Below are 9,410 nucleotides of genomic sequence, written 5' to 3' on the forward strand. Positions count from 1 at the left end.
CAAGTCTATTTTTCTTGATCTAAAGACATAAAGCTCAAAGCTCTTCTTGAAAAGAGAATTAAACACATTTTAGTTACCCTTATTACCTGGAAAATCTGGTTTTAGTCAGAACTTACATGTCATACTGAAAAAGCAAAAGGCAGATGCTGTCTTTTCTTGAGGAAAGACTTCTTTGCAGTTAAATAGCTCACTAGGTGTTTGGAGCCCATGGGTAATGTGCTTCTTCTTTGCTTGTAGACTTGTCCTTGGTTGAAAGGACATACAGAGGAAGTGGTGAGTACCAACATCCCTGCCTGGTAGGAGCCCTAGGAAGTGCCTGAACTTTATCTTTCTGTTTGCTCCTCTACCCTTTGGAGTGAGTTGGGTGAAAGAGTTTGGGCCAGGAAGCAACTGCTTCTTTTATTCTGTTTAATGTGTATGTCCTGTCCAGGTATTTGGCAAAAACAAAAAAAACAAAACTCGTTCTTTGACCTTGTTTTGAATGCCCTGGTGTTGATATATTTTCCCACATTCCAGAGGAAAAAAAAATTGGAATGCTGAAATGTAAAAGTGTAAGAAGTCAAAAAAACATGAGGTGTGGACATAGTGAGTAGAAGTTCAGTCCTTTAAGACATTACTGGCAGAGTAGAATTAAAACAGGCTTTGGAGCTAGGTAGACCTGAGTTTAAATTCTAGCTTTGCTATTTTCTTCCTGAGTTATTTTGGCCAAGTTGTTTAATCTCTTTAAGCTTCAGTTTCCTCATTCAAAAGACATGATAATACAATCTTCCTCATAGGATATGTATTAACTGAAATTTTTTACACACGTTTTAGCATACAGTAAGCTCCTAATAAATGGAAGTTATTATTAATACATTGCTAGGAAAAGAAAATGCACAGGGAACAATAAAAAAGGTGATGGATTATTTGTAGTCAAAAAATTTAGAATTGGATTTTCAAGCAGTTGTCTCTTTTACCAGGTGTAATTAGGTTTGCTCCATTAGTAACAAAGAACATATCTAGTTACCTTCTTAAACCAGAATCATGGGGCATAAGTTAATGAATAAGATTTGATGCATTTATTGAGCATGTTAAAATTTATGCAATCATTTGTATACCACTTTCACAATGTTTGCCCTATTCTTAGACTATCTATTACATTATTTTCTTAATATTTTTCTTCAAGTTGACTCACCTTTTCCCCAACTTCATTTAAGTCTTATTTAAGCAACATTAGCTGTAAAATCATGGGTTTGCTGTGCAAGTTATGTTTTTTCTAATGTACTCTAAAAACAAATACTTGAAAAAATTTCCTCCTATAGTCCAGGTACCACCTATAATCATCTCAAGCACCTCCAGTGCTATGTTACTGCACTTTGGAAAACATTGACACATGTGATCTTCCTTGGTCCTCATAACAGTTATATGCGGCAAACAGAGAAGGTATAATTATTCCCATTTCAAAGATGAGAAAATCAGGTTCATGGATAAAATTTTACAGCCAGAACTGGGCCTAGGCCTGTACTCATGCTTTCTCTATATCAACCTAATGCTTCTAATGTACTACTACCTCTTCTAAGGAACACAAACTTAGAACCAAAGGCAAAGTTTTGTTTATTTAGCCATGACTAGTTTGGAATTTTTGTGGTAATTTGAAGAGCGATCAGACAAAAAAAAATTAGCAAACAAAAATACTGAGAGTAGATTGCCAAGTTGTGGTCGGCATTTTCTCAGATAGCTCTTGATTAGCTCAATCTCCTAGGATCCATGCCTGTGTAATCCCCTCCACTTGAGTAACTTAGTACTTCTAGCCAATAGAATGTGGCAACTTAGAGGAGGTATCACTTCCCTGATTAGTTTACAAAAGATTATCACTTCTATCTTGCTAGAAGACTCTCTCTCTTGCTGATTCTGATGAAGCAAAGCTGCCATAGGAGAGAGGAGCTGGGCGCAGTCTCCAGCCAAAGTTGGCAGGGAACTGAAGCCCTTAGTTCAACATCCCTCAAGGAAATGAATCCTGCCAACAATCATGTGTGTTAACTTGGAAGCAGCTCCTTCCCTAGGTGAGCCTCCAGATGAGACCCCAACCCTGATGGACACTTTCACTGCAGCCTGGTGAGAGACTGTGAAGCAGAGGACCTGGTTACACCATCCTCAGAATCCTGACCCACAGGCATTGTAAGCCATTCAGTTTTAGGAGGGAGGTGATTTAATTTGTTATTCAGCAACATATAACATAAGTCCACAGTGGTCATTTTAAGAAGTGATTCAGTGAGGTGGGATCAAGTGATCATGGCTGTGCATGGGCCCCAAGGGCTTGCAGTTCTAATGGACTGTGATATCTAACATTGGACACTTTTTCTTTCTCATTCTCCCATTCTTTCCTCCTTTCCCTCTTTCTCTTCATTTCTTCTACTCTTTCCTATGCTTTTAATTAATAGAGCAGTTAGAAACTTAAAGACAATAACAACACAAAAGAGAACTCCTCCATCTGCAAAACATTATCATGTATACTTTTCCACAATGTCCTGCCCTGGTCTTCATATATAAGCTTCATGTACATATGTAGGAGGTACTTAACAAAGGTTTGGCTGTTGGTATTATTTAGTCATCATGGAGTTGCTTCATTGCTGTCCATTCTATTTTGTTTTCATTTTTCTATTTGTGAGGGTGTCTTTATTCCTTGTGGGCTTTGTATAATTATGTTTTCTCTTTTCCTCTGTAGGCAGTTTATAGCACTTATCTATCAGTACCACTTGCTGACTTCGATGGGAAGATGGTTTTTTCTGCAGGTACTCTTTCTACAAAATTCACAACCCTGAGCAGGAAGAAATAACATGCATGCTTTACATCATCTTACTGAAAAGATTTTCAATTTTAAGCAGTGTTTGCTACTATCTCACATGTACAAGTAGCTAAAGAGAATCAGGCAAGGACCATTCCAAGTGAGCCTATCTGAATACGACCTTGAAAATAATCTGAACCTAGCCCTTGATAAATGGGGGAGGGGTGCAGTATGTGAAGGGATAGAGTGGGTTGTAGGGGAGGTGTATATATGGATGAATTTGAATAACAGATTCCTCACTATATGCCAGCAAAATTTAATAATAGCACTCCTAAACACACACACATACACACACAAGTAAATGAATAACGTAAAAACTTCCAACAAGTGCTGGCAAGTCAGATGGCAGACTCACCCCAAAACCTGTCTCTCCAATAAAAACCTTGTAATTAAAAACAAGGTTGTCTATAAATTATACATATAATAACAATTATATGCAACTGGTACAAGTCTTGATTAGAAACGTAAAAGTTAGCTTTCTCAGGTGAATTCTTTACCTCTACCAGCTAGCAGGTTATCATCTATACTTGAACAGTGAGATGCTACCTGGTCCAAATGCTAATACCTACTGACCTTGGTCCAAAAGGAGACTGAGGTGATGCAGTTTTACTCATCTTGTAAGAACGATACTAGTGTTTTCCATATATTGAGAAAGTTCCTACTATGTGCCAGATACATTGTTAGGCATTAAATGTGCTATCTCAGTTTATCTTCTCTAAAGTTAGGGAACAATAAACTATGTTTTACTTATATAAAACTAAGGCTTAAAGTGGTTTACTGATTTTCCTAAATTTACACAAGTAGTAAGCGACAAAGTCAGGGCTTGGACACAAGTCTGCCTGATTCCCCAAAGGTGCTCTTTCCATCGAAGTTGTGGCCTTGATAAAGGACATGAAATTAGTGAATATATGGACACTGGTGAATAGGATTCGATAGATCTATCGAATGTGTGGTAGAATGGGTAAGAGAGGCCTTTTCTCTGTTGATATGTTTTTAATCTTGGACAAGTTACCCAGCTTTGCTGGGTTTCTGTTTTTCAAGTTGATAAACTCTATCATCTCAGTTGGTTATTAGCTAATGTGCCTTCCATATTAAAATTCTATTATCCTAGTCTATAAATTCATCCACCCAGGTGCACCAATCTGACAAGTCTAAGCTCAGTAAACCCTGCAATTTGGCATGCTGTTCCTTCGGAGTCCCCCTGTGGCAGGCAGTCAGGGTCTGAGAATGGAATGGAAGTTCCCTGAAACTATTGCACTATTTTTTCATTGTGTTACTTCCTCTCTTTCTCTCTTAGGTGCCTAGTTTGATGAGATGTCCTGTGAGAACTTAAAGTGAGAAGGAGCTGGAAGCTGGACTGGGATTACCTGATAAAATTCAGATTCTAACATTTGAAACAAATATTCTTTCCCCAGTGGAGTTTTTAAGGAGTGGAAGAAAGATCTATGCACAGGCAGAATGCCCTAACAACGAAATTGATTGCAGTGTACTCCCCTTTCTTAGAATTTCATAATTCTCTGAAAGTATTTATTGTACTCAACCTTTTAAAAAATCTTAATGGCATAATGCATTGCAGAAGGTGGCAAACTTTTTCTCTAAAGGGCCAGATAGTAAACTCTTTACCCTTTGTGGGCCATATGGTTTCTGTCACTCAATTCTGCTGTTACAGCACCAAAGCAACCATAGATAATACATAAATGAATGAGAATGTCTGCATTCCAGTACAACTTTATTTACAAAAACAGGCAGCAGGACAGATTGGACACAAGGGTCATAGTTTGCTGACCCCTGGTATAAGTGGAAACAGTTCAGGTGGAGTTTGAGTATGGCTCTTTAACTCTAGCTAGTATTCTTGGGAAAGATATTTAATTTACATTTGATGTAGCTGCCTTATCTGTAAAATGGGAACAATAAAACCTACTTCACAGACTGTTATGAAGATTAAGCTGCGTAGCTAAATACAGCAAACTGGTGCCTAATAAGTGCTTAATAAATAGTAACTACAATTATTATTATCATCATCACAGTATTATTATTTTAATTTTTAAGTTTTTTCAGTTGTTTCAGCAGTCTAACTAATGTATTTACAGCAAACCAATAAGTGCTACTGAGGGCAGTTGGAACTGTGTTTTGCTGGCTCATCATTGAAAATTCTTCTACTGGAATTGGAAAGTTGCTTTAGAGAGGGTTGGTGCTTATTTCATACTTACTGAGCTAATACCATTCTCTCTTAGTTCTAATTTCTCTACCTCAAGTCCTTTGAAAAGAATTTAATAGAAACGGGTACAGGTGTTGCTTTTCTTCATTTTCCTTGCTGGGTAACCATGCATACGTTGATTGGCATCAAACACAGCTCTCACCTTTCCCCATGCTATAAGCTTCTATTGACTGAATTCAGACCAGCCCTGGTGGCCCTGTGAGTGGGAGAGTCTGGGTGTGTCTGGCTTGGGCTCTGGCACCAGGAGAGGGTGGATGTACCTGTTCCACTTGTGTAACATGGGCATCAATGTAGTGGCTGCTTCTCTGTGTATTTGCCTTTTTCTTCTTTGTGAAACCTCACTGGCTGATTTGAGCTGCTAGGCTGAGTCCCACATACTGTGCATGCCGTACTGGCCTGCTCTTTGTGGCATGTAGCCTCATTTCTAGAGGTGAATTTGGTTCATGAAAGCGAGACTCTAGTTCTATATCTTTATGAACTTCCCTAGAAGGAAAGAAGGCTATGATCACATCTGAAGGTCTTGAGTCATTGTAGACATGAACTTACTCAAAGAGAATGTTTTGTTAGAGGAGAGCATTGTACAGTAAGGCAGAAGCCACAGAATGGGGCCTGGGATGTTGACTTACCATAAACGTAGGGGCTACATTTAACAGATGACTTTCACTTCCCACTATCGAAAAGATGGTCAGTCCCTTTCTCTTTTTTCTTGAGCTTTTTTCCCTCTTCTCCTTTTCTTTTGCCTTTCTTATAATGAAGACTGAAGACAAATGATAACAAATGTGCTTTGGGCTGGTATGAAGGCAAGATATCCATTTAATAATAGAAATTGGGTCAAAGTTCACTTTTATCTTTTTGACTTGAAATTATAGTGTGCACTGGCTAATTAGATTGAAGGCTTTAAACATTAATGAAGATAAAGATTGCAAAAGTGGCTCGAGAGAAAGGGTCTAAAACAACCTAGTAATATTTAAGGATAATATTAAAAGTCTTTACACACTGCACTTTAAGACAATACTTTAAGACAAAATATTTTTTTTGGTAGGTAAAATAACTAATCCAAACACTCAAAAATTTTTTTATTAAAAATTCACTGTAAATCATTATAATTCTGGAGATAAAACATGATAGTGACAAGTAAAGAATGCATAATATTTCATACTTAATTTACATATTCGTGCCATTTTCTGCTTTTGCTTAACCTTTTGAAAAAGTGTTTAAGTTGCATCAAATAACAAGCAAGTTTTAGCCTAGATTGTTTCCTCCTGATTGTTTCCTTTCACTTCTATACATATGGACATGTCTCTATGCTAAGCTACCTCATTCTTTTAAAATCACTGTATGAGATATTCTATAATTTATTTATACTCCCCTATTAATGGATATTTAGCTTGTTTCTTATTTTACTTAGAAAGGTTTTACACTTGTGTGCTCATGACAAAGTTAGGAATTGTACGTTAATTTAATGGGTGGTGTTTTTTTCCATAACTCCTGGCTTCTTGTATGCCTTTGAGAATGATCTCATGAAACAAGCCCAAAGTGATTTTGGAAAGGTGTTTTATATATATTTATATCTACTTCAGGTCTATTTCCATGATTTAGCTGCATCAGAGACCCAGCAGTGTAGGTGTAATTGGAAATCCAGCAGAAACTAATACTATGGTTGGACTCTGGTCAGACAAGTTGCTGCTAACGCACCTGTGGGATGGGGTTCAAACGTGACTCTTCCACGTTCTCATATCAACATACCAATTTGGCCTTAGCTCCTTCCTTTCTCTTCTTTTCTCTTGATTGCTCTCATATAATTATTTGTGTACATGTCTGGCTTCTTCACTCCTCTAAGTGTAGGAACCATACCTTATTCATCTTTGTATTTTTGAAAGTTTCAACCGCCGCTAGAAATTCTCATTCATATTTCTGTATCTGAACAACTGGCTTTCAACTTTTTTTTTTTTTTTGCTGTACGCGGGCCTCTCACTGTTGTGGCCTCTCCCGTTGTGGAGCACAGGCTCCGGACGCGCAGGCCCAGAGGGCATGGCTCACGGGCCTAGCCGCTCCGCGGCATGTGGGATCTTCCCGGACCGGGGTATGAACCCGTGTCCCCTGCATCGGCAGGCGGACTCTCAACCACTGTGCCACCAGGGAAGCCCGGCTTTCAACTTTTTGGGTGGGATAAAGAAGAAACATGGGTTTTAGGTACCTACTTTACTATGTAGAATTTAAGAGCTGCCACACAAGTTCAGAGTCCTCTGTAGTTTTCCAATGTTAACCTCACTTGTATCACTAGCCGTGTCTCAGTACTAGGTGATTCTTATGCTGGCATGTTTTGGCAGGAAAGAACTCTTTGCCTGGTTTGCCTAATCTACATTGGCTTCTAGTTTCAACAAAAACTGTTTACATGCATTTAATTTTAGCTTTTGGGCTATAACATGTCATTGTTCTTTTCACTCATCCCCTCCCCTCTTCAGTTCCTGCTGTTCCTGTTTGGTGTGCTCTCAGGTGGCTTTTAGCTTTGCCTTTTAGCTTTCATGGCACTCCAAGATATCTTCCAGTTGTATATCTTGTGTAAGAAAATATAGGGCTTCCCTGGTGGCGCAGTGGTTGAGAGTCTGTCTGCTGATGCAGAGGTCACGGGTTCATGCCCCGGTCCAGGAAGATCCCACATGCCGCGGAGCAGCTGGGCCCGTGACCCATGGCCGCTGAGCCTGCGCGTCCGGAGCCTGTGCTCCGCAACGGGAGAGGCCACAACAGTGAGAGGCCCGCGTACCACAAAAAAAAAAGAAAAAAAAAGAAAAAAGAAAATATAGACTATGTCATTATAAAGGGAAGTGGAAATTGGGGGACATTATTTAAATCATTCAGGGAACTCATATCCTGGCTCAAAGGAAAATTAAAGTGAGGTATTTGGGTTAATTTATCTCATTTAATTGTTCTTCTGTATTCAGTTTACAGGATAATGCATTCAGCTCTTAGTTTTATCTGTTCCTGTCACAATGAATCTAGAAGAAAAAAAATATATTTGGGGCTTAGTTTTAAAAAATCATTTTTAGTAGAATTCCTTTTTTTTTTTTTTCTTATTTAGGGAAAAGTAAATTCCCTAGAAAAATAATAATGAACTTTGGACAAAACAATGTTTTCCTAAGAGTAAGTGCTCGTGAAAATTGAAAGTACCCAAAGTAATCTTGCACAAGTGCTTTGAAAAGTCTCTTGCACAATTCAATTTCTTTATAGTACTTACACAATCATATTTCTGAATGATTTTCTATAAACAATTTTTGGACAAAAATCTTAAAGATGTACAAATAAAGAGATAACTTTGGAAGAAAATAGATTTATGACTGTACTTCTACACTAGGACAGACATAAAATTAGGGATTTTTAAAGTACAATTTTCAGGTCAGTCGTTGAGACAACGAAATGCAATACACTATAGGAGGTATCATTTCGCCACCTAGAGGAGAGATGTGAAATGCAACATTTCTCCAAATTTACTTCAGTAGAATTCATTCATTCATTCATTCATTCATTCATTTAATTATTTACTCATTTAATTATCAAAAAAATTAAGTACCTACTAGGCTTAATTACTGTGCCAGTACAGATTTGATAATCTACTCAAGAGTTATGAGCTCAAAGAAACCACAAAGTGTATCTTACTCTAATTGCACAGCTGCTTCTCTTTAAAATCTTTTGTTTTTAAGACTATAACTCAAATATCTAGACAATTCCAAATACCCATATTTGTGATATATGTTACTTTTAGCTCTTGGGATATAATAAATCTTTATTGTTTTTTACTCATCCCACTGTAATATCTACAGTGTAGCTATCAGTGGCTTCTCTGTACAAATTAGGAAATGTAGCCTCAGAGAAATTAAATAACAAGTTTAAGGTGTCACAGCTATTTCATTATAGTGCCAGTGTCTGAACTCAAGCCAATCTGACTCCAGAGCGACATCACCCTGCTCAATTCTAGTCCAATCCAGATGCTCACAAACAACCAGATTGCATCTGGGGGTGTGGGCAGTGCTTATGGGCTGAAAAGGAGATCATGGTCAGCATCAGACTGCCAATAAAGCAAGCTGGGAGAAGCTTTATGAAGTCAACCAACTAGATGGAGTGTACTAAAGATGGTAGGATTGCTCATACATATGGATTACTTGCACCCTGAAGAATGAACTCCTAACTATCCCTGAGTTAGTCCAGTCTAGGTAAGAGTAAACAGCAGCAGGCTGGGACAGCTGGTGTGCATGACTGACCCCTTTGCAGCTGGGTATCTAATATCATTAACAACCACATCTCATGTAATACAGAGATATACAGTTTCTAAATGAATGCAACATACGACTCTTCTGCAGTCTGATTCAATTT

At 38.1% G+C, this 9,410-nt stretch overlaps 1 long non-coding RNA gene across 2 annotated transcripts in view; it reads left to right on the forward strand.

Moving 5' to 3' along the window:
* The window catches only part of LOC132426683 (uncharacterized), a 34,562-nt gene extending 29,883 nt beyond the window's left edge, over nucleotides 1-4,679 (forward strand). For both annotated transcript variants that reach the window (XR_011246502.1, XR_009519750.1), the window contains exons 3-4: nucleotides 2,705-2,771; nucleotides 4,122-4,679. This is a non-coding gene — a long non-coding RNA (uncharacterized lncRNA). The remainder of the gene's footprint in view (nucleotides 1-2,704; nucleotides 2,772-4,121) is intronic.
* The last annotated feature ends 4,731 nt before the right edge of the window (nucleotides 4,680-9,410 follow it).

The sequence above is a fragment of the Delphinus delphis genome, chromosome 6, assembly GCF_949987515.2.
Source record: "Delphinus delphis chromosome 6, mDelDel1.2, whole genome shotgun sequence".
NCBI lineage: Eukaryota > Metazoa > Chordata > Mammalia > Artiodactyla > Delphinidae > Delphinus > Delphinus delphis.